Raw genomic sequence first — 26684 nt, 5'->3', positions numbered from 1 at the left:
GTTCAGAGTGGTTTATATAAAGAATAACAGATATCCCGGAGTGACTTACAGCTTGGAATCTAATTGAGGGGTTCAGAGTGGTTTATATAGAGAATAACAGATAGCCTGGAGTGAGTTACAGCCTAAATTCTAATTGAAATGTTCAGAGGGGTTTATATACAGAATAACAGATAGCCCAGGGTGAGTTACAGCCTGGAATCTAATTGAGGGGTTCAGTGTGGTTTATATACAGAATAACAGATAACCCAGGGTGTGTTACAGCCTGGAATCTAATTGAGGGGTTCAATCCTGTTTATATACAGAATAACAGATAGCCTAGGGTGAGTGACAGCCTAAAATCTAGTTGAGACGTTCAGAGTGGTTTATATGCAGAATAATAGATAGCCCAGGGTGAGTTACAGCCTGGAATCTAATTGAGGAGGTCAGTGTGGTTTATATACAGAATAACAGATAGCCTGGAGTGAGTTACAGCCTGGAATCTAATTGAGGGGTTCAGAGTGGTTTATATAAAGAATAACAGATAGCCCAGAGTGAGTTACAGCCTGGAATCTAATTGATGGGGTTCTGAATTATTAATATACAGAATAACAGATATCCCAGTGTGAGTAACTGTCAGGAATCGAATTGAGGGGTTCAGGCCTGTTTATATACAGAATAACAGATATCCCGTAGTGAGTTACAGCCTGGAATCTAATTGCGGGGTTCAGAGTGGTTTATATAGAGAATAACAGATAGCCCAGAGTGAGTTACAGCCTGGAATCTAATTGAGGGCTTCAGAGTGGTTTATATAGAGAATAACAGAAAGCCCAGGGTGAGTCACAGACTGGAATATAATTGAGGGGTTCAGGCTGGTTTATGTTACAGAATAACAGATATCCAGGAGTCAGTTAAAGCCTGGAATGTAATCGATGGGTTCGGAGTGGTTTATATACAGAAAACTGATACCCTGGAGTGAGTTAAGCATGGAATCTAATTGAGAGGTTCAGGTCTGTTTATATACAGAATAACAGATAGCCCAGGGTGAGTTACAGCCTAAAATTTAATTGAGACGTTCAGAGTGGTTTATATGCAGAATATTATATAGCCCAGGGTGAGTTAGAGCCTGGAATCTAATTGAGGGGTTCAGTGTCGTTTATATGCAGAATAACAGATAGCCCGGAGTGAGTTACAGCCTCGAATCAAATTGAGGGGTTATGAGTGGTTTATATACAGAATAACAGATAGCCCGGAGTGAGTTACAGCCTGGAATCTAATTGAGGGGTTCAGGGTGGTTTATATACAGAATAACAGATAGCCCGGAGTGAGTTACAGCCTAAAATCTAATTGAGAGGTTCAGAGCGGTTTATATACAGAAGAACAGATAGCCCAGGGTGAGTTATAGCCTGGAATATAATTGAGGGGTTCAGTGTGGTTTATATAGAGAATAACAGATAGCCCAGAGTGAGTTACAGCCTGGAATCTAATTGAGGGGTTCAGGCCTGTTTATATACAAATAACAGACAGCCCAGAGTGAGCTACAGCCTAAAATCTAATTGAGACGTTCAGAGTGGTTTATATGCAGAATACTAGACAGCCCAGGGTGAGTTACAACCTGGAATCTAATTAAGGGGTTCACTGTGGTTTATATACAGAATAACAGATAGCCCAGAGTGAGTTACAGCCTGGAATCTAATTGAGGGTTTCATAGTGGTTTATATAAAGAATAACAGATAGCCCAGAGTGAGTTACAGCCTGGAATCTAATTGAGGGGTTCAGAGTGGTTTATATAAAGAATAACAGATAGCCCAGAGTGAGTTACAGCTTGGAATCTAATTGAGGGGTTCTGAATTGTTAATATACAGAATAACAGATATCCCATTGTGAGTAACTGTCAGGAATCTAATTGAGGGGTTCAGTGTGGTTTATATACAGAATAACAGACAGCCCGAAGTGAGTTACAGCCTGGAATCTGATTGAGGGGTTCAAAGTGGTTTATATACAGAATAACAGATAGCCCGGAGTGAGTTACAGTCTGGAATCTAATTCAGGGGTTCAGAGTCGTTTATATACAGAATAACAGATAGCCCGGAGTGAGTTACAGCCTGGAATCTAATTGAGGGGTTCAGAGTGGTTTATATACAGAATAACAGATATCCCGGAGTGACTTACAGCCTGGAATCTAATTGAGGGGTTCAGAGTGGTTTATATAGAGAATAACAGATAGCCTGGAGTGAGTTACAGCCTAAAATCTAATTGAAATGTTCAGAGGGGTTTATATACAGAATAACAGATAGCCCAGAGTGAGTTACAGCCTGGAATCTAATTGAGGGGTTCAGTCCTGTTTATATACAGAATAACAGATAGCCCAGGGTAAGTGACAGCCTAAAATCTAATTGAGACGTTCAGAGTGGTTTATATGCAGAATAATAGATAGCCCAGGGTGAGTTACAGCCTGGAATCTAATTGAGGAGTTCAGTGTGGTTTATATACAGAATAACAGATAGCCTGGAGTGAGTTACAGCCTGGAATCTAATTGAGGGGTTCAGTGTGGTTTATATACAGAATAACAGATAGCCTGGAGTGAGTTACAGCCTGGAATCTAATTGAGGGGTTCAGAGTGGTTTATATAAAGAATAACAGATAGCCCAGAGTGAGTTACAGCGTGAAATCTTATTGAGGGATTCAGAGTGGTTTATATAAAGAATAACAGATAGCCCAGAGTGAGTTACAGCCTGGAATCTAATTCAGGGGTTCAGAGTGGTTTATATACAGAATAACAGATAGCCCGGAGTGAGTTACAGCCTGGAATCTAATTGAGGGGTTCAGGCCTGTTTATATACAGAATAACAGATATCGCGGAGTGAGTTACAGCCTGGAATCTAATTGAGGTGTTCAGAGTGGTTTATATACAGAATAACAGATAGCCTGGAGTGAGTTACAGCCTAAAATCTAATTGAGAGGTTCAGAGGGGTTTATATACAGAATAACAGATAGCCCGGAGTGAGTTACAGCCTGGAATCTAATTGAGGGGTTCAGAGTGGTTTATACACAGAATAACAGATTGCCCGGAGTGAGTTGCAGCCTGGAATCTAATTGAGGGGTTCTGAATCGTTAATATACAGAATAACAGATAGCCCAGAGTGTGTAACTGCCTGGAATCTAATTGAGGGGTTCAGTGTGGTTTATATACAGAATAACAGATACCCGGAATGAGTTACAGTTTGGAATCTAATTGAGGCGTTCAGAGTGGTTTAGATACAGAATAACAGATTCCCCGAAGTGAGTTACAGCCTGGAATCTAATTGCGGGGTTCAGAGTGGTTTATATACAGAATAACAGATATCCCAAGTGAGTTACAGCCTGGAATCGAATTGAGGGGTTCAGAGTGGTTTATATAGAGAATACCAGATAGCCTGGAGAGAGGTACAGCCTAAAATCTAATTGAGAGGTTCAGAGGGGTTTATATACAGAATAACAGATAGCGCAGTGTGAGTTACTGTTAGGAATCTAATTGAGGGCTTCAGTGTGGTTTATATATAGAATAACAGATAGCCCGGAGTGAGTTACAGCCTGGAATCTAATTGAGCGGTTCAGAGTGGTTTATATACAGAATAATAGATAGCCCGGAGTGAGTTACAGCCTGGAATCTAATTGAGGGGTTCAGAGTGGTTTATGTACAGAATAACAGATAGCCCGGAGTGAGTTACAGCCTGGAATCTAATTGAGGGGTTCAGCGTGGTTTATATACAGAATAACAGATATCCCGGATGGAGTTACAGCCTGGAATCTAATTGAGGGGTTCAGAGTGGGTTATACACAGAATTCCAGATATCCCGGAGTGAGTTACAGCCTGGAATCTAATTAAGGGGTCCAGTGTGGTTTATTCACAGAATAACAGATATCCCGGAGTGAGTTACAGCCTGGAATCAAATTGCGGGGTTCAGAGTGGTTTATACACAGAATAACAGCTAGACCAGAGTAAGTTACAGCCTGGAATCTAATTGAGGGGTTCAGTGTGGTTTATATACAGAATAACAGATAGCCTGGAGTGAGTTACAGCCTGGAATCTAATTGAGGGGTTCAGAGTGGTTTATATAAAGAATAACAGATAGCCCAGAGTGAGTTACAGCCTGGAATCTAATTGAGGGGTTCAGAGTGGTTTATATAAAGAATAACAGATAACCCAGAGTGAGTTACAGCTTGGAATCTAATTGAGGGGTTCTGAATTATTAATACACAGAATAACAGATATCCCAGTGTGAGTAACTGTCAGGAATCGAATTGAGGGGTTCAGGCCTGTTAATATACAGAATAACAGATAGCCCGGAGTGAGTTACAGCCTGGAATCTAATTGAGGGGTTCAGTGTGGTTTATATACAGAATATCAGGTAGCCCGGAGTGAGTTACAGCCTGGAATCTAATTGAGGGGTTCAGAGTGGTGTGTATACAGAATAACAGATAGCCCGGAGTGAGTTACAGCCTGGAATCTAATTGAGGGGTTCAGAGTGGTTTATGTACAGAATAACAGATAGCCCGGAGTGAGTTACAGCCTGCAATCTAATTGAGGGGTTCTGAATCGTTAATATACAGAATAACAGATAGCCTGGAGTGAGTTACAGCCTGGAATCTAATTGAGGGGTTCAGACTGGTTTAGATACAGAATAACAGACAACCCAGCGTGAGTTACAGCCTGGAATCGAATTGACGGGTTCAGAGTGCTTTATATACAGAATAACACATTCCCCGGAGTGAGTTACAGCCTGGAATCTAATTGCGGCGTTCAGAGTGGTTTATATACAGAATAACAGATAGCCCAGAGTGAGTTACAGATTGGAATCTAATTGAGGGGTTCAGAGTGGTTTATATACAGAACAACATATATCCCGGAGTGAGTTACAGCCTGGAATCTAATTGAGGGGTTCAGAGTGGTTTATATACAGAATAACACATAGCCCAGAGTGAGTTACAGCCTGGAATCTAATTGAGGGGTTCAGAGTGGTTTATATAAAGAATAACAGATAGCGCGGAGTGAGTTACAGTCTGGAATCTAATTGAGGGATTCAGGGTGGTTTATATACAGAATAACAGATAGCGCGGAGTGAGTTACAGCCTGGAATCTAATTGAGGGTTTCAGGGTTGTTTATACATAGAATAACAGATATCCCGGATGGAGTTCCAGCCTGGAATCTAATTGAGGGGTTCAGAGTGGGTTATACACAGAATACCAGATATCCCGGAGTGAGTTACAGTCTGGAATCTAATTGAGGGGTTCAGAGTGGTTTATATACAGAATAACAGAGAGCCCGGAGTGAGTTACAGCCTGGAATCTAATTGCAGGGTTCAGAGTGGTTTATACACAGAATAACAGCTATTCCAGAGTGAGTTACAGCCTGGAATCTAATTGAGGGGTTCAGGATGGTTTATATACAGAATAACAGATATCCCGGAGTGAGTTACAGCCTGCAATCTCATTGAGGGGTTCAGGGTGGTTAAAAAACACAATAACAGATAGCCCAGACTGAGTTGCGGCCTGGAATCTAATTGAGGGGTCCAGGGTGGTTTTTACAACGAATAACAAAAATCCCGAAGTGGGTTACAGCCTGGAATCTAATTGAGGATTTCAGAGTGGTTTATATACAGACTAACAGATAGCCCAGAGTGAGTTACAGCCTGGAATCTAATTGAGGGGTTCAGAGTGCTTTATATACAGAATAACAGTTAGCCCAGAGTGAGTTACAGCCTGGAATCTAATTGAGGGGTTCAGAGTGGTTTATATAGAGAATAACAGATATCCCGGAGTGAGTTACAGCCTGCAATCTCATTGAGGGGTTCAGAGTGGTTTATATAGAGAATAACAAAAATCCCGAAGTGGGTTACAGCCTGGAATCTAATTGAGGGGTTCAGAGTGCTTTATATACAGACTAACAGATAGCCCAGAGTGACGTACAGCCTAAAATCTAATTGAGAGGTTCAGAGGGGTTTATATAAAGAATAACAGATAGCGCAGTGTGAGGAACTGTCAGGAATCTAATTGAGGGGTTCAGTGTGGTTTATATACAAAATAACAGATAGCCCGGAGTGAGTTACAGCCTGGAATCTAATTGAGGGGTTCAGGCCTGTTTATATACAGAATAACAGATAGCCCAGGGTGTGTTACAGCCTGGAATCTAATTCAGGGGTTCAGAGTGGTTTATGTACAGAATAACAGATAGCCCGGAGTGAGTTACAGCCTGGAATCTAATTGAGGGATTCAGGGTGGTTTATACATAGAATAACAGATATCCCGGATGGAGTTCCAGCCTGGAATCTAATTGAGGGGTTCAGAGTGGGTTATACACAGAATACCAGATATCCCGGAGTGAGTTACAGTGTGGAATCTAATTGAGGGGTTCAGAGTGGTTTATATACAGAATAACAGATATCCCGGATGGAGTTCCAGCCTGGAATCTAATTGAGGGGTTCAGAGTGGGTTATACACAGAATACCAGATATCCCGGAGTGAGTTACAGCCTGGAATCTAATTGAGGGGTCCAGTGTGGTTTATTCACAGAATAACAGATATCCCGGAGTCAGTTAAAGCCTGGAATGTAATCGAGGGGTTCGGGGTGGTTTATATACAGAAAAACGATACCCTGGAGTGGGTTAAGCAAAGAATCTAATTGAGAGGTTCAGAGTGGTTTATGTACAGAATAACAGAGAGCCCGGAGTGAGTTACAGCCTGGAATCTAATTGAGGGGTTCAGAGTGGTTTATATACAGAATAACAGATAGCCCGGAGTGAGTTACAGCCTGGAATCTAATTGAGGGGTTCAGGGTGGTTTATATACAGAATAACAGATATCCCGGAGTGAGTTACGGCCTGGAATCTCCTTGAGGGGTTCAGGGTGCTTAAAAAACAGAATAACAGATAGCCCAGAGTGAGTTGCAGCCTGGAATCTAATTGAGGGGTCCAGGGTGGTTTTTACAACGAATAACAAATATCCCGAAGTGGGTTACAGCCTGGAATCTAATTGAGTGGTTCAGAGTGGTTTATATACAGAATAACAGATAGCCCAGAGTGAGTTACAGCCTGGAATCTAATTGAGGGGTTCAGGCTGGTTTATGTTACAGAATAACAGACAACCCAGAGTCAGTTAAAGCCTGGAATGTAATCGAGGGGTTCGGGGTGGTTTATATACAGAAAAACGATACCCTGGAGTGGGTTAAGCATGGAATCTAATTGAGGGGTTCAGAGTTGTTTATGTACAGAATAACAGATAGCCCGGAGTGAGTTACAGCCTGGAATCTAATTGAGGGATTCAGGGTGGTTTATATACAGAATAACAGATAGCGCGGAGTGAGTTACAGTCTGGAATCTAATTGAGGGGTTCAGAGTGGTTTATATACAGAATAACAGATAGCGCGGAGTGAGTTACAGTCTGGAATCTAATTGAGGGGTTCAGAGTGTTTTATATACAGAATAACAGATAGCGCGGTGTGTGTTACAGCCTGGAATCTAATTGAGGGGTTCAGAGTGGTTTATATACAGACTAACAGATAGCCCATGGTGGGTTACAGCCTGGAATCTATTTAAGGGGTTCAGAGTGCTTTATATACAGAATAACAGTTAGCCCAGAGTGAGTTACAGCCTGGAATCTAATTGACTGGTTCAGAGTGGTTTATATGCAGAATAACAGATAGCCCAGAGTGAGGTACAGCCTGGAATCTAATTGAGGGGTTCAGGCTGGTTTATGTTACAGAATAACAGATATCCCGGTGTCAGTTAAAGCCTGGAATGTAATCGAGGGGTTCGGGGTGGTTTGTATACAGAAAAACGATACCCTGGAGTGAGTTAAGCATGGAATCTAATTGAGGGGTTCAGTCCTGTTTATATACAGAATAACAGATAGCCCAGAGTGAGTTACAGCCGAAAATCTAATTGAGACGTTCAGAGTGGTTTATATGCAGAATAATAGATAGCCCAGGGTGAGTTACAGCCGAAAATCTAATTGAGACGTTCAGAGTGGTTTATATGCAGAATAATAGATAGCCCAGGGTGAGTTACAGCCTGGAATCTAATTGTGGGGTTCAGTGTGGTTTATATACAGAATAACAGATAGCCCGGAGTGTGTTACAGTCTGCAATGCAAGTGAGGGATTCAGAGTGGTTTATATAAAGAATAACAGATAGCCCAGAGTGAGTTACAGCCTGGAATTTAATTGAGGGGTTCAGAGTGGTTTATATAAAGAATAGCAGATAGCCCAGAGTGAGTTACAGCCTGGAATCGAATTGAGGGGTTCAGTGTGGTTTATATAAAGAATAACAGATATCCCGGAGTGAGTTACAGCCTGGAATCTAATTGAGGGGTTCAGTGTGGTTTATATACAGAATATCAGGTAGCCCGGAGTGAGTTACAGCCTGGAATCTAATTGAGGGGTTCAGAGTAGTTTATATACAGAATAACAGATAGCCCGGAGTGAGTTACAGGCTGGAATGTAATTGAGGGTTTCAGAGTGGTTTACATACAGAATAACAGATATCATGGAGTGAGTTGCAGCCTGGAATCTAATTTAGGGGTTCAGAGTGGTTTATATCGATAATAACAGATAGCCTGGAGTGAGTTACAGCCTAAAATCTAATTGAGAGGTTCAGAGGTGTTTATATACAGAATAACAGATAGCCCAGGGTGAGTTACAGCCTGGAATCTAATTGAGGGGTTCAGTGTGGTTTATATACAGAATAACAGATAGCCTGGCGTGAGTTCCAGCCTGGAATCTAATTGAGGGGTTCAGAGTGGTTGAAATAAAGAATAATAGATAGCCCAGAGTGAGTTACAGCCTGGAATCTAATTGAGGGGTTCAGAGTGGTTTATATAGAGAATAACAGATAGCCCGGAGTGTGTTACAGTCTGCAATGCAAGTGAGGGATTCAGAGTGGTTTATATAAAGAATAACAGATAGCCCAGAGTGAGTTACAGCTTGGAATGTAATTGAGGGGTTCTAAATTATTAATATACAGAATAACAGATATCCCAGTGTGAGTAACTGTCAGGAATCTAATTGAGGGGTTCAGTGTGGTTTTTATACAGAATAACAGATATCCCAGATCGAGTTACAGCCTGGAACCTAATTGAGGGGTTCAGAGTGCCTTATATACAGAATAACAGATCGTCCAGTGTGAGTTACAGCCTGGAATCTAATTGAGGGGTCCAGTGTGGTTTATTCACAGAATAACAGATATCCCGGAGTGAGTTACAGCCTGGAATCTAATTGCGGGGTTCAGAGTGGTTTATACACAGAATAACAGATAGTCCAGAGTTAATTACAGCCTGGAATCTAATTGAGGGGTTCAGGGTGGTTTATATACAGAATAACAGATATCCCGGAGTGAGTTACAGCCTGGAATCTCATTGAGGGGTTCAGGGTGGTTAACAAACAGAATAACAGATAGCCCAGAGTGAGTTGCAGCCTGGAATCTAATTGAGGGGTTCAGAGTGGTTTATATACAGACTAACAGATAGCCCAGAGTGAGTTACAGCCTGGAATCTAATTGGGGGGTTCAGAGTGCTTTATATACAGAATAACAGTTAGCCCAGAGTGAGTTACAGCCTGGAATCTAATTGAGGTGTTCAGAGTGGTTTATATACAGAATAACAGATAGCGCGGAGTGAGTTACAGTCTGGAATCTAATTGCGGGGTTCAGAGTGGTTAATATACCAAATACCAGAAAGCCCAGGGTGAGTTACAGCGTGGAATCTAATTGAGGGGTTCAGGGTGGTTTATACATAGAATAACAGATATCCCGGATGGAGTTACAGCCTGGAATCTAATTGAGGGGTTCAGAGTGGGTTATACACAGAATAACAGATAGTCCAGAGTTAATTACAGCCTGGAATCTAATTGAGGGGTTCAGAGTGGTTAACAAACAGAATAACAGATATCCCGGAGTGAGTTACAGCCTGGAATCTCATTGAGGGGTTCAGGGTGGTTAACAAACAGAATAACAGATAGCCCAGAGTGAGTTGCAGCCTGGAATCTAATTGAGGGGTCCAGGGTGGTTTTTACAACGAATAACAAATATCCCGAAGTGGGTTACAGCCTGGAATCTAATTGACGGGTTCAGTGTGGTTTATATACAGACTAACAGATAGCCCAGAGTGAGTTACAGCCTGGAATCTAATTGGGGGGTTCAGAGTGCTTTATATACAGAATAACAGTTAGCCCAGAGTGAGTTACAGCCTGGAATCTAATTGAGGTGTTCAGGCTGGTTTATGTTACAGAATAACAGATATCCCGGAGTCAGTTAAAGCCTGGAATGTAATCGAGGGGTTCGGGGTGGTTTATATACAGAAAAACGATACCCTGGAGTGGGTTAAGCATGGAATCTAATTGAGGGGTTCAGAGTTGTTTATGTACAGAATAACAGATAGCCCGGAGTGAGTTACAGTCTGGAATCTAATTGAGGGGTTCGGGGTGGTTTAAACATAGAATAACAGATATCCCGGATGGAGTTACAGCCTGTAATCTAATTGAGGGGTTGAGAGTGGGTTATACACAGAATACCAGATATCCCGGAATGAGTTACAGTCTGGAATCTAATTGAGGGGTTCAGAGTGGTTTATATACATAATAACAGATAGCCCGGAATGAGTTACAGCCTGGAATCTAATTGAGGGGTCCAGTGTGGTTTATTCACAGAATAACAGATATCCCGGAGTGAGTTACAGCCTGGAATCTAATTGAGGGTTTCAGAGTGGTTTATATACAGACTAACAGATCGCCCAGAGTGAGTTACAGCCTGGAATCTAATTAAGGGGTTCAGAGTGCTTTATATACAGAATAACAGTTAGCCCAGAGTGAGTTACAGCCTGGAATCTAATTGAGTGGTTCAGAGTGGTTTATATGCAGAATAACAGATAGCCCAGAGTGAGGTACAGCCTGGAATCTAATTGAGGGGTTCAGGCTGGTTTATGTTACAGAATAACAGATATCCCGGAGTCAGTTAAAGCCTGGAATGTAATCGAGGGGTTCGGGGTGGTTTGTATACAGAAAAACGATACCCTGGAGTGAGTTAAGCATGGAATCTAATTGAGAGGTTCAGGCTTGTTTATATACAGAATAACAGATAGCCCGGAGTGAGTTACAGCCTGGAATCGAATTGAGGGGTTCAGAGTGGTTTATATAAAGAATTTACAGATAGCCCGGAGTGAGTTACAGCCTGGAATCTAATTGAGGGGTTCTGAATTGTTAATATACAGAATAACAGATATCCCAGTGTGAGTAACTGTCTGGAATATAATTGAGGGGTTCAGTGTGGTTTATATACAGGATAACAGATAGCCCGAAGTGAGTTACAGCCTGGAATCTGATTGAGGGGTTCATAGTGGTTTATATACAGAATAACAGATAGCCCAGAGTGAGTTACAGCCTGGAATCTAATTGAGGGGTTCAGAGTGGTTTATATAAAGAATAACAGATAGCCCAGAGTGAGTTACAGCCTGGAATCTAATTGAGGGGTTCAGAGTGGTTTATATCCAGAATAACAGATATCCCAGTGTGAGTAACTGTCAGGAATCTAATTGAGGGGTTCAGTGTGGTTTTTATACAGAATAACAGATAGCCCGGAGTGAGTTACGGCCTGGAATCTAATTGAGGGGTTCTGAGTGGTTTATATACAGAATAACAGATAGCCGGAAGTTAGTTACAGCCTGGAATCTAAATCAGGGGTTCAGAGTGTTTTATATACAGAATAACAGATATCCCAGGGTGAGTTACAGCCTGGAATCTAATTGAGGGGTTCAGAGTGGTTTATATACAGAATAACAGATAGCCTGGAGTGAGTTACAGCCTAAAATCTAATTGAGGGGTTCAGAGTGGTTTATATACAGAATAACAAATACCCCAGGGTGAGTTACAGCCTGGAATCTAATTGAGGGGTTCTGAATCGTTAATATACAGAATAACAGATAGCCCAGAGTGTGTAACTGCCTGGAATCTAATTGAGAGGTTCAGTGTGGTTTATATACAGAATAACAGATACCCGGAATGAGTTACAGTTTGGAATCTAATTGAGGCATTCAGAGTGGTTTATGTACAGAATAACAGATTACCCTGTGTGAGTTACAGCCTGGAATTGAATTGACGGGTTCAGAGTGGTTTATATACAGAATAACAGATAGCCCAGAGTGAGTTACAGATTGGAATCTAATTGAGGGGTTCAGAGTGGTTTATATAAAGAATAACAGATATCCCAGAGTGAGTTACAGCCTGGAATTGAATTGAGGGATTCAGAGTGGTTTATATAGAGAATAACAGATAGCCCGGAGTGAGTTACAGCCTGGAATCTAATTGAGGGGTTCAGAGTGGTTTATATAGAGAATAACAGATATCCCAGAGTGATTTACAGCCTGGAATCTAATTGAGGGGTTCTGAATCGTTAATATACAGAATAACAGATATCCCAGAGTGAGTTACAGCCTGGAATCTAATTGAGGTGTTCAGAGTGGTTTATATACAGAATAACAGATCGCGCGGAATGAGTTACAGCCTGGAATCTAATTGAGGGGTTCAGTGTGGTTTATATACAGAATAACAGATAGTCTGGAGTGAGTTACAGCCTAAAATCTAATTGAGGGGTTCATAGTAAGCATGGCCAGACAGATCATAGGGTGGAAATACACTTGGACAGAGTAAGGCATACAGGTTACACTGAACAGGACGTGCAGTAGACAAGGTCAACATGAACAAGATCACCATTATTTGAACTTAGAGAATCCATGCATCAGTCTAACGTGCCTTTCCTAACAGTTTATATGCCTAAATTAACTCTCCCCATGTTATCGTGCAGTTGGTGAGTGATCCCTGTACTGAACATCAGGTTATTCCCCAACAGCAGCCACAGTACCTTCCATCGGAAACAGGTAGCGATTCCCATCAGCTTCCACCCTACATAAAGAACACCAGACTGTCTTCTTTGTGATGGAAGATGCCTTCTTGAGACTTCACACAAGACATAAGGCTTCCCCCCTCACCACGAGAAAACCACGTTAAAGTCCCACGTGTGTATCATAAACAACGGAGCGACGAGGAACAACGTGGAGCAGTCTGTCTGTGCAGCCTCTGCCCCACTTGTTCATCATGTTAGAGCATCAATCTGGAGACCCTTAAGACTGCCGATGCTGGAGATCAGAGTAGAGCCTCGATTGCTGGAAAAGCACAGCAGGTAAGGCAGCGTCCGAGAAGCAGGAGAATCGATGTTTCGGGCATAAGGCATTCATCAGGAATCAGCATCAATGACCTCATTCTGCCCCTGTGTAAGTGCTTTGAGGTGGGAGTGGCCTCCTACTGTTCATGTATTAGTGACTCAAGGGACTGAATGGCTTCTTCCTCGTCCAATTGGACAGGGCCAAGGGCCTGACTGGGTTCCTGTTTAACAGCTCGATGTGCTGACAAGTGTGATGATGCTGCAGCTTTAAGAGGTCATTTTTATCCTGGTTTCTTTTAAGAGAGAGATTGAACGATCGTTACAAAGCTGGCTAGTTAAGACCACTTGAGTAACAGCTAGGGAGACCTAAGGTTAATTTTAATGAAGCCTGAATGGGTGTGGCCAGCTCTCACAGATTAGGATCACTGAGTTTTGGTTTCTCAGTGACATCAGAAACTATTGGCGTCTCAACAGAGTTGGAAGCTTCAGGGAATGTCTCCTAGTTGCTACCCTCTCTGAATTTTCTCTTGATGCTGTTTTCTATTCCTGAATGTTCCTTTTTGCCAAGGGCTGTGTTTATGGGAGTTTCCTATGTTGGACTAGTTCATTAGTAATAGCTCCTAGATCTATTATTCTGTTTAGTTGCCCAATAGAATTACGTTATTCTACATTCCTCTTTCTTTGGTTTTGTTTTATCTTCCGTGTTTAAGTAGATGGTGTTTCGCTGACCACCGAGTAGTTTGACCAGTCACATTGCATCTGGAACAGACACTTTACATTTCCTTTAAAATAAGAAAACATAAGAGTCTCAGCTACTGCCTTGAAATATTTTCGAGGGGCTCTGGTGTGCCCCATTACACTAGACTCCTTCTCTTCCTGAGTAATAGACTGGAGGCACTGAATGGGCTGTCCCTGTTCATCTCCAATAGTGACAATGGGCTGAATGGCTTCCTCATATTCCTGTGAAACCAGCGTGAGGTTCTGATTGAACCCTTGTTTTGCTGTGGCAATGTGCAGTGTCAGGAAGTGCTGTTACATGAATGTTGTGGACATTTTAACAGCACACGCCTCAATGGAGTCTGGATCCTGCTAGTTACAGACAAAGACCAGTTCAGGAACTGACGGGGGACAAAATGTTCTGATCATTGTGGAATCTTCAGTGACCTTCCCCACTTCTGATGTTATGGTGGGGAAGGTGGGGGCGGGGAGACATTGATGAAGCAGCTGAAGATGTTTGTGAAGAGGAAGCTACCCTGAGGATCTCCCACAGAGGTGACCCAGGACTGAGATGATGAACACCTTCCTTTGTGCCATGTTTGACCCCAAACACTGGAGAGTTTACTCTGATTCCCATTAAGTCCAGTTTTGTTAAGCTCCTTGATGTCAACAGAAGGCAACCACTGCCTTGATATCGGGGCCAGTCATTTTTATCTGATCCCTTGTCTCAAACTCTTTTGTTCATATCAATAGGCAATGATATAGGAGCAGCAAGTGTTTTCTTCAAACAGGTGGGATTGAATGTCAGGATTTCTCTTCTCAAGAGTGTTAGGGAGCTAGCTGACTGAACGTATTTGAAGAGGAGGTAGATGGATATTGACCTGTCAGAGAGTTGAGGGCGATGAAGAATTGGGTTTCAAAGAGGATTTGAGACAGAGAGCAGATCAGTCATGATCTTAGTGAAGGACAAGGCTGGCTTGGGGGGGGTGAACAACATGCCCCTGTTTCTGATGTTCTCTCATTCTGTTATTGGAAAGTTAGTGGGTGTTATTTTCATGGATGTTCTGTTATTGAATGTTTCAGTCAGGGAGACCAGAGGATTTTGTGAGCATTGATGGGTGAGGTATGTGGGCTGTATTCACACTGAATCTGGGTCTACAACATGACCAACAAATGAATCACAAGTTGCAGAGAGGGGAAGCTCTGTAAAGAGAGATGAGAGGCCTCTTTCATACCAAGCCTGGGTTTTCCAATTACATTTCGCAAATCATGTCAAAAACCGTGTGGGATAGTCTTGAAGGGCCGAATGGTCTCCTCTGTTTCAGTGCACCAGCTTATAGGAGTAAGTAGCCTCCAACTGCTCCTGTCTAGCAGGTTTGAGGGGCTGAATGGAACACAGGAACATGGGACTGAGGAGCAGGAGTGGGTCATTAGATACTTTGAGCCTTCTGCACCAGGCACTAAGATTGTGACTGATCAGGTTGTGGACTCAGCCCCACTTTCCTGTCTGCATCCCATTATGCATGACTCACTTCTCTGTCAAATATTTACCTAACGCAGCTTTCAATCAACATGAACATCAAGGCACGATAAACTTCCAGCGAAGAGAATTATGACTTGAAAGGTCCTTTCAGAATTTTTTGTCATCCCTCTTATAGACTCAGAGAGTCATACAGAACGGAAACAGACCCATTAGTCCAATCTGTTCACTCCGATCACATTTCAAATCTGATCTAGTCCCATTTGCCAGCATTTGGTAAATATCCCTCTTCTTTCAGATACTTTTTAAATGTGCGATTGTAACCGCCTTCAGCACTTCCTCTGACAGCACTTTCTGTACACACACCACTCTCTGTGTGAAACATTTACCTTCAGGTTCCTTCTAAATTATTCGCCCTCTCACCTTCTTGTTTTGGAACCCCATATCCTGGTGGAGCAGAGTGTGGCTGTTCAGAATACCCATGCCCCTGATGGTTTTATAAACCTCTGTAATGTCACCCTTCAGCCTCTGACACTCCAGGAGAAAGCACCTCAAACTAATCAACCTCTCACTAAAGCTCAAACCTCCAGTCCTGGAACATCCGGGTAAGTTATTTGTGCAGAAAACCGAGTTGTACGCAGTATTCTTAAAGTGGCCTCACCAACATCCTGTACAGATACAACATGCCACCACAACTCCTATACTCAATACTCTGATTGATTAAGGCAAATGTGCTAAATGTGTTCAGCACCACTCTGTCTACCTGCGACTCCACTTTCAAGGAACAATATACTTGCAGCCCCTTTTTTCCACAACACTCTCCAGGATCTCACCATTAAGTGTATAATTTCTGCCCTGATTTACCTTCCCAAACTGCAAAACCTCGTCTTTATCTAAATTAAACTTCATCTTTCCATCCTTGCCCCTTTTTCCCATCTAATTGCGGTCTTGTTGTACTCTGAGATAATCTACTACACCACCTTTCTGATGTAATCTGTAAATTTACTAACTATTGCCCCTATATTCACATCCAAATCCTTTACATAAATGATAAAATACAATGAACTCAGTACTGATTCTTACAGCACACTGCTGCTCACAAGCCTCCAGTCTGAAAAATACCCCTCTTCCTTCAAGCCAATTGTAACTAGCTTCTTCTGTATCCCATGTGACTGAAACTTACTAATCTGTCTACCAATCATAATGAAATACCAGCTATGAAGAGAGGCTGAGTAGGTTAGGTTTATTTTCACTAGAAAAAAGGAGATTGAGGGGGTCCTGATTGAGATTTACAAAATCATGTAGGGTATAGACAGGGTGGATAGAGACGGGCTTTTTCCCAGGTTGAAGGATTCAATAACGAGAGGTCATGCTTTCAAAATGAGAGGTGGAATGTTTAAGGGGGATACACGCGGTAAGTACTTCACACAGAGGGTGGTGGGCATTTGGAACGTGTTGCTAGCAGATGTGGCAGAGGCCGGCACGGTCGATTCACTTAAGATGCGTCTGAACAGATGCATGAGTAAGTGGGGAGCAGAGGGATACATATGTTTAGGAATTGACCGACAGATTTAGAAAGTACATTTGGATCGGTTCAGGCTTGGAGGGCGAAGGGCCTGTTCCTGGGCTGTAAATTTTCTTTGCTCTTTGTTCTTTAAATGAACACCTTGTTGAAGTCCATTTAGACAATGTCCACCAAACTGTCTTCATCAATCTTCTTTGTCACCTCTTCATAAAACTCAACCAAATTAACGAGACATGATTTCCCATGCAGAAAGCCACGTTGTCTACCCCGATCAGCCCTTGCCTTCCCAAATGTATGTAAATGCTATCCCTCAGAATCCCCTCCAACAACTTTCCCACCGTTGACATCAGGCTCACCGGTCTATAGTTCCCCGGCTTTTTGGGTCACTGTTTCCTTTTCTAGTCCCACTCCTCCACTGCTCACAACAAATGTTAAATGTAACCAGGTTAGTGATATGGCCGATGATATTGGTCTCAGATTGGGTCAGGGTCAGTTTTAGGAATAAGTCAGGCTAGTTTCTTTAATCTGCTAAAACAACATGTTTATGATCCAGAGCAATGTTACTCAAACTATGATGGAAAAATGAATGGCAAACTGTTTGGGTATTGCAAATATATAATCAATATTTCCCTGTTTAAAACACTGAGACACACACATACAAAATCTCTGCAACTTTAACTTGAAAGAACTTTGTCCAGATATTATTGGAATACGTGACAAAGGAAAATTGCAAGATTGGCCAAAACGTTATTCTGCTTCTGAAGATATGGTACTCTCACAGCTGCTAGCAATGGGATTTCATCCTGGGAGAGTTGGATTTGGCTGAATTCCCTTTGTTTTAGGCAGTGAGTAGATTCCAGTGAATTCGTGTTAGGGATCATCCAAAGGGTAGCACAGTGGTTAGCACTGCTGCCTCACAGGACCAGGGACTTGGGTTCGATTCCAGCCTTGGGTGACTGTCTGTGTGGAGTTTGCACATTCTCCCCTTGTCTGTGTGAGCTTCTAATGGGTGATCCAGTTTCCTATCACAAACTGTGTAGATTCGATGGATTGGTCACGCTAAATTGTCTGTAGTGTTCAGGGATTTCTAGGTTAGATGCATTAGTCAGGGGTAAATGTTGGGAAAGTTGGTATGGACTTGTTGGGCCAAAGGGCCTGTTTCAGCACTGTAGGGATTCCATCAAAATACGATGGTAAGGATGACTTCAGAGAATTTTTTAGCTCACACACATTGCTGTGATGAGGAACAATGAAGGAGAGAGAGTGCAATCGGCCAATACTTCTCAGGCAGATTACATTTTCTCCCTCTCTGAGTTGAATCACACAGTAATGTCATCCTCTCCCAAACTGGACCATGTGAGGTCTCCTTGTACATTGCCCAAACTATGTCTCCATCACATTCCCTGTTCCATGTAGGTGCATCATTGCTGCTGTCATACACAGAGCAATACCCTGAGCAGAAAATGGTCTCGGTCAATTTGAAGATATGTTTATATGTCCCTGTGTCATTAAAAAATAAAAATGTTTAATTTATTCAGAATACCTGTGTTAAAATGAATGCATTTTTTCAAGAAATACAGAAATTGCTGGAAAATCTCGGCAGGTCTGTCAGCATCCAGATGCCTTTTACATGCTGTAGTTGTACCAGCCTCCACCACTTCCTCTGGCAGCTCATTCCATACGCACACCACCCTCTGTCTGAAAAGGGGCCCTTTCGGCCTCATCAAAACCTTTCCCCTCTCACTTTCCTCCAATGCCCTCTAGTTTTGGACGCCCCTAACCTGGGGAAAACTCCCTGACGACTCACCCTATCCATGACCATTCTGATTTGATAAACCTTTACTGCTGCGAAATGTGACTCCAATCAACATGAATGGCTGTACTTTCACTTATCCCGGGCCGAAATTCTGAAATTCAATACTGACACCTCTTCCTTCTCCATCAAGTCACAATTCTAAATCCATTTTAATCAGTTTGTTCAGATGTATCCTGAGACACTTCTGTGGGCTTTACACCTCGACCTTTGTGCCCAGAAGAGGTCTCACCAATATCCTGTACAACCTCAATATGACGTCCCAATTCCGATACTCAAAGGTCTGACCAATGAAGACAAGTGTAAAAAACACTTTCTTAACCAAACTATCTACATGAGATGCAAATTTTAAAGAATTAAACCTGACAGCCTAGGTTTTCTGTACTACAGCACTGCCAAAGCCCCTGCTTTTAATTGTATACGGCCTGTTCTTGTTTGATTTACCAAATCCAATGCCTCTCATTAATGCAAACTAAACTCCATCTGCCACCCCTCAGCCCAGTGTGTGATATTACTGCCACCTCCCCCTAGCATCACTCAGCAATACCCATAAAGCTGTAACATTATTCTCCTGTGTGTTTGTTCATCAGACTGCCCTGACATGCTGGGACATACCTCTGCAACAGGCAGGACTTGAATCCAGGCCTTCTAGTCCAGAGCTAGTAACACTACCACACAAGTTCAGGAATTGGAATCAAATCCAGAGCTCTGGCTCAGAGACAGGGACACTACCCAATACAACTACCATACTCAGATTTTGGGTCATATTTTAGTGCCCATTTTCAGTTCGGTGTGGATGATTATAATCAGGTTGCCATTACTGAATTACAAAAAACACTTTGTATTATTAAACAAATGCAAGATATTTGTCTCAACTGTAGGATGATGAGTCTATATGCTATGCTATCGAAATTAACTATGATCATCTTTAATTGCTATTATCTGACGTCTGCATTATTAAGGAAAGAAATCTTGCAGCCACACTCTGCCCAATGAAGGGTCTCAAATAGATATTTATTACTGAACACCAGAGACGAAGGAAGAGCTTAATTTCTGACCCCAAAACACCGATCACTATTACGCACCTCTAACGTGTGACTGCCCTCTTCCAAAAACCATGAAATGATACCAGGCCGCTGATTACTGTCCAGCCTCTCCTCCCCACTGACTGTGTCTGCATTCTGTCCCTCCTCCCTCTAACCACACAAGGGAAACCAAGCTCAGGGTCTTTGTGAAAATCAAGGCCGGAGTGTGCAGGCTTCCTGGAGAGGGGGATGGGCATTTTAAAATTGAAGGGGGAGGGGGAGGTGGCAGTAATATCACACACTGGGCTGAGGGGTGGCAGATGGATTTTAGTTTTGATTAATGCGAGGCATTGGATTTGGTCAATCAAACAACAGCAGGACCTATACAATTAAAAGCAGGGCCTTTGGCAATGTTGTAGAACAGAAACCTAGGCCGTCAGATTTAATTCTTTAAAATTTGCATCTCAAATAGATAGTGTGGTTAAGAAGGTGTTTAGCACACTTGTCTTCATTGGTCAGACCCTTTGAGTATCAGAATTGGGACGTCATGTTGTGGTTGTACAGGGTATTGGTGAGACCTCTTCAGGAATACTGTGACCAGTCTGGTCACCCTGCCCGCTCATTCCATAGGCACACCACCCTCTGGGTGAAAACGTTGCCCCTTAGGTCACTTTTAAATGTTTCCCCTCTCACATTAAGCTGATGTCCGCTAGTTTTGGTCTCTCCGTACCCTAAGAAAATACCTTGACTATTCACTTTGATATTAATGACCTTGATATTATTAAGCTGGAGAAGATTCAGAAGAGATTAACTAAGATGTTGCTGGGAAAGGAGGGATTGAGCTAGGCTGGGATTTTTTTCACTGAAGAATATGAGATTAAGCAGTAACTTTACAGAGGTTTATAAAATAATGGGGGGTACAGAGAAGCTGAAGGGAGGGCTGATGTCTTTTCCCTAGAGTTGGGGATTCAAAACTGAGGGATATTTTAAGCTTCGAGGAAAAAGATTTACAACAGTCATGAGAGGTAAATATTTTAGACAGAGTCTGACTTGTGTGTGGAATGAACTTCCAGAGGGAGTGGTGAAAGCAGGGACAGTTACAACATTTAAAGGACATTTAGATCAGTCCATGGATAAGACATCAGTTTGGATGGTGCTGTGAGCAGCTGCCCTCTCCCTCCCCCTCTCTGAATGAATCCCTGTTGGTTTTCACCCTCTGCCAATGCCTGTGCAGTGGCGTGTGGAGGCCAGCAGAGGGTGGCATTGTATCACTTTAAGCACCACAGAGACTGCCAGACCTGCCCCACACAGAGACACACAGATACACACAGCAATTGTTCGGACACAACATTGAGCTCATCTGGTAATATAAACTAAACATAAAGAAATGCTCAATTGGCCTTGTAAACTGTTAAAATATGATTGACAGAGGACTCCCAAATTCCACTGTTTAAAGAAAAACATCAATTTACTTTTTTAACTCTGAAACTGAACATTTTACATCAACTATTCACAACTCTGAGATCTCCTTTCTTTAACTGCTTATTACCCTACTCCAACTCTACAGTAATGTACTGTTTCAAAAAGACACTTATTAAAATTACATAAACGTAATTTCAAAACCACACAACAGCTGTTGTTTCATCTGACCTCACACCAAGATCCTTTTTTCCCATCTTTCCTGGGAAGACTGGCTCATGTTACCGGATGCTATCGAAGTGTCTCCATTTCAGCATTCTGCAACCTGGGAACACATCCTTCCGTGACACTGTCTCTCAGTTTCCTCCTCTCTGTCTATTTCCTAAACCCCTCCCATGTCATGATATTTAAACTGATTCCCCCGCCACCTCTCAGTGGCAGTGATGTTCACACCCAAAGCACCCCCTTCTCATGGCAACAATGGGTGAGAACTGTACATCCTGTCACTTCCAGCCCGGGCTGCAATTTTCCCTACACTGGGCAGGGATCTAACACAGTGTTACTGAGCAATGCACTGGGGTGGGGTACACAGTCCTACATGCTGGGAGGGTAACTGCTCCTGGGTTACAGATCAATGTACTGGGGTGGGGTACACAGTCCTACATGCTGGGAGGGTAACTGCTCCTGGGTTACGGATCAATACACTGGGGTGGGGTACACAGTCCCACATTCTGCTGGGGTTTGGGGGGGGGATGGCTCCCGGTTTACAGGGGGAGAGGTGATAGGTCAGAGAGGAGGTTGGGGTGGATGGGGAGGAGGTCATGGACAGGTCAAGGAGTTCCCCGTAACATTCCGTCCCCGACATTCTATAACTGACATTCCCCGGAACGTTCTATCCCTGACATTGTTTGTGAACGGCCGGACGTCAGTGAATTGAACAAACGATAAGATCCCGAGGGAAGAGATCCCATTCCAGGGAGAAGGAGACACTGTTCCGAAGGCCCCTCAGGCAGTTAAAGGGGTGAATACGTTTTCCCTGTGTTTACATTTCTTCACGACACAGGATCGACCACAATTTAGACCAAAATACAGGAATTCCCAAACTCCGTTTGTCTTCAGGAAACTGGGAGAGAATCCTTCAGGATAGCAACGTTCCCACCCTCCGTATTCGGAACTGGGAAGGAGTGACCTGTGTCTGCTCTCGAGTGATCGAGTGTGTGGGAATGTTCTAGAAACCATCTGTCCTTATGGATGTGTCTCTGTGTGTTTGGGGAGGGAGGGTTTCTTGTGGTTTATGTCACATTTTTGTCAGTAATTCCGACCTTCCCATTTGTTATTCCAGCTCCAATTATGTTAATAAATCCCTGAATACAGGGACGCATTTGAAAATCTCACTGGGTCCCCAATCAAACGGGTCCCTTTCCCTCCAGGCTGATGGATAATGGGTTTGTTTTCCTTCCTCACAGTTAACGTAGTGACCATCTACGTCCTGCTTTATAAAGATTGTGGATTGTCTCCATGTGTCAGACGTTACCTGGGGGCCATGGCAGCGGCGGATCTCCTGGTCATTATCCTCGACCTGATCCTGAGACACATTCCCATTGTTTATCGGGAACAGTTTTATTTCCTGGAGTACTCCGTCCCCGTGTGTAATATCCAAGCCGTCCTGCTTTATGCAGCCACTGACTGCTCTGTCTGGTTCACCGTCACTTTCACCTTTGATCGGTTTGTGGCCATTTGTTGCCAGAAGCTGAAAAGTAAATATTGCAGTGAGAAAACGGCGGCTGTGGTTCTGGGAGCAGTGACTGTGCTGAGCTGTTTAAAGAACATTTTCTGGTATTTTATGCTCACGGCTCGGTATTGGCTGGTGAATGCCCCCTGGTTTTGTAATGTAAGAGTCACTGTTGCATTGTCCAGTGTCTGGGTCACAATCGAGTTCCTCCACCACATTCTAACCCCGGGTGTCCCATTTCTCCTGATTCTGCTGCTCAATGTTCTCACCGTCAGACACATTTTAGTGACCAGCAGAGCCCGCAGGAGACTCCGCGCTCACACCAATGGGGACGCTCAGTCTGACACTGAAATGAGAAACTGAAAAAAATCCGTCATTTTACTGTTTGTGATCTCGGCCAATTTCATCCTGTTATGGTCAATGTTCATGCTGTATTCTATATGGAGACGGATGTGGTGGATTGGGTATCGGTCTGTGTCTCTCGATGCCTTTGTGGGGGAATTGGGCTTCATGCTGCAGCTCCTCAGTTGCTGCACAAACACCGCGATTTATGCCGTGACCCAGACTAAGTTCAGGCAGCAGCTGAAGAATGTGCTGAAATATCCCTTCACCCAAATCCATCCATCCATCAAATTCCCTCATTAATCACACCATCCGGGATTTTCTCATTTCAGTTCAGTGTTTCAGCGATGGAGCAGCCTGTCGCTATGGTAACAGACTGAGGGTAGCGCTGGTTTGTCCATCCTTATCCCACAGGGGGGGTTACAGGGAAACATTTCAATGTTTCTCACAACTCAAGGGCCAGTGAGAAAAGGCACCATCCCACTGACTGTATCCATCACTCCCATTTGTAACCAATAAAAATGTTGATTAAAGCGTGCCGAGCAGTAGAGCGAACGATATTGTTGTGTGTCTTTGTGTTGGAGAAGTTGAGCTGGAGAGAGACAGACTCAGCCCCAAGTCCTGGTCCTCAGGGAAGGGGAGGGCACCGCGCCCTGAGCTCAGGAGCTGGGTTTAACTCCCTCTGTACCCCCCCTCCAACCTGGCTCCCCATTTCCTCTCCCCGACCCTCTCTCCTCATTGCTCTCCCTCTCTATCTCTGCATACTCTTTCCTTCTCAACACCTCTCCTTTTCACTCTCACTCATTCCCCGTCTCTAACACACACACCCCCAATCCTGGTTTCTCCACCTGCCTCCACTCTTCCCTCTCTCCCTCCCTGAGAGAGAGAGAGAGAGAGAGAGAGAGAGGAGACAGGGATGGAGTTGAGAGAGGGGCAAACAGAGTGGTCAAGTGATAGAGGGAGATGGCAGCAAGAGAAAGAGAGAGAGACAGGGGCGAGAAGGAGAGAGAGAGGGAGGAGAGAAAGGGAGATGAGGCGACAGTGATCCGAGAGAGTGTGAAAGAGCAGGGAGAGACAGGGTGGGGGGAACGAGAGACAGGGGGGTGAGAGAGAGGGGCAAGAGAGAGAGAGGAGGCAGGCGAGAGAGAGAGGGGGGACAGACAAAAGGGGTGGGAGAAACGGGGGCTGCAATAGAGAGGGGGGCGGGAGAGGGGAGGCCGAGAGAGGGGGGGGTGAGAGAGAGGAGTTAAGAGAGACAGGGGTTCGAGAGGGGGGGGGGGCGAGAGAGAGAGGGGGCGAGAGAGAGGGGCGAGAGAGAGGGGCGAGAGAGACAGAGGGGTGAGAGAGAGAGGGGGGCGACGAGAGACTGGAGGTGATGAAAGAGACTGGGGACAAGAGAGAGACCGGGGCGACGAGAGAAACCAGGGCTGTGAGAGACCGGGGGGGGGCGCAAAAGAGACCGGGGGTGAGAGAGAGGGGGTGACGAGAGAGAGAGGCGGTGAGAGAGAGAGGGGGGCAAGGAGGGTGCGAGAAAAAAGGGGCCAAGAGAGAGGGGGACAAGAGAGGGAGGGGGTGCGAGAGAGAGAGGGAGCCGAGTGGGGGGGGGGGGAGCGAGACAGAGGGGGATGAGAGAGAGACTGGGGGCGACGAGAGAAACCGGGGACGTGTGAGACCAGGGGCGAGAGAGACCGGGGGGGTGACGAGAGAAACCAGGAACATGAGAGTATAGGGGGGTGAGAGCAACCGGGGGCAAGACGGAGGGGGTGACGAAAGACTGGAGGTGACAAGAGAGACGGGGGGTGAGCGAGACAGGAGCCAGTGAGACAGACCAGAAGCGAGAGAGACCAGGGACGAGAGAGACCTCGGGCAACGAGAAACTGGGCATGACGAGAGAGAACGGAGTGGGGGGTGGTACGAGAGAGACCGGGGCAAGAGAGAAACCGGTGGCAATGAGAGACCAGGGGTGAGAGAGAGACCGGGGGCGACAAGACAGAACGGGGGGCAAGAGAGACTGGGAGTGAGAGAGTCCGGAGGCGAGACACCAGGGGTGACGAGACACAGGGGGCAACAAGAGAGATCGGGGGCGAGAGAGAATGGGGCAAGAGAGAGACTGGGGGCGTGAGAGACCGGGGCCAAGACACCGGGGGTGAAAAGAGACTGGGGGCGAAGAGAGACCGGGGGCGTGAGAGACAGGTTGAGACGAGAGACCGGGGGTGAAAAGAGACCGGGGGCGAAGAGAGACAGGGGGCGTGTGAGACCGGGGCCAAGACACCGGGGGTGAAAAGAGACCGGGGGCGTGAGAGACCGGGGGTGAGATGAGAGACCGGGGGCAAGAGAGACTGTTGGTGATAAGACAGACCGGGAGCGAGAGATAGACCGTGGCGAGAGGGAGACCGGGGCGAGAGAGACCAGGGGGGTGAAAGAGACCCGGGTTGAGAGAGAGAGCCCGGGGGGGTGGGCGGGGCGGGGGGGATGTGAGAGAGAGAGACCGGGGGCACGAGAGAGACCGGGGGGGCTAGAGAGAGACGGGGGCAATGAGAGACCGGGGTAGGGGGGATGAGAGAGACTGGGGGTGAGTGACTTGGGGTGACGAGACAGACTGGGGGCGATGAGAGAGGCCAGGAGTGATGAGAGAGACCGGGGGTGAGACAGACCGGGGGCGAGACGGACTGGGGTGGAAAGAAAGACCGGGTCGAGAGAGACCGGGGGCGAGAGACCGGGGTTGATGAGAGCCTGGATGCCTGAGAGACCGGGGACAAGAGATAGACCAGGGGGGGATGAGAGAAGGGTTGACAAGAGAGACTGTTGGCGACAAGATAGACCGGGAGCGAGAGTGAGAGTGAGACCGTGGTGAGATGGAGACTGAGGGCGAGAGAGAGGGGGTGACAAGACAGACTGGGTACGAGAGAGACTGGGGTTGAAGAGAGAATGGGGGCAACGAGAGACTGGGGGCAACAAAACAGACCGGGGCAAGAGAGACCGGGGGAAATGAGAGTGTGGGGGCGATGAGAGACAGGGAGCGAGAGAGAGACTGGGGGATGAGAGAGAGAGACCAGGGGCGAGAAAGAGAGAGTCCCAGGGCAGCAAGAGAGACCGGGGGAAATGAGAGTGTGGGGGCGATGAGAGACAGGGAGCGAGAGAGAGACTGGGGGATGAGAGAGAGAGACCAGGGGCGAGAAAGAGAGAGTCCCAGGGCAGCAAGAGAGAGACCGGGGGCGAGCGAGACCGGGGGCAGGAGTGAGACCGGTGGGAGTGGGATGAGAGAGAGACCGGGGGCACGAGAGAGAGAGTCCGGGGGTGAGAGTGACTGGGGCGAGAGAGGGGTTCACGAGAGAGACCGGGGCAACAAGACAGACCGGGGGCAAGAGAGAGACCGTGGCGAGAGAGAGAGACCGGGGGCGATAGAGACCCGTGGCAAGAGAGAGAGACCGGGGCAAGAGGAACCAGGGGCGAGAAAGATCAGGTGTAACC

At 45.1% G+C, this 26684-nt stretch overlaps 1 long non-coding RNA gene across 1 annotated transcript in view; it reads left to right on the top strand.

Moving 5' to 3' along the window:
- Positions 1-22813, top strand: part of LOC140458554 (uncharacterized) — a 115609-nt gene extending 92796 nt beyond the window's left edge. The window contains exon 5 of the long non-coding RNA XR_011953528.1: positions 22606-22813. This is a non-coding gene — a long non-coding RNA (uncharacterized lncRNA). The remainder of the gene's footprint in view (positions 1-22605) is intronic.
- Positions 22814-26684: the final 3871 nt, after the last annotated feature.

The sequence above is a fragment of the Chiloscyllium punctatum genome, chromosome 33 (genome assembly GCF_047496795.1).
Source record: "Chiloscyllium punctatum isolate Juve2018m chromosome 33, sChiPun1.3, whole genome shotgun sequence".
In the NCBI taxonomy this organism is placed as follows: Eukaryota; Metazoa; Chordata; class Chondrichthyes; order Orectolobiformes; family Hemiscylliidae; genus Chiloscyllium; species Chiloscyllium punctatum.
This window is presented reverse-complemented; position numbering and strand designations above follow the sequence as displayed.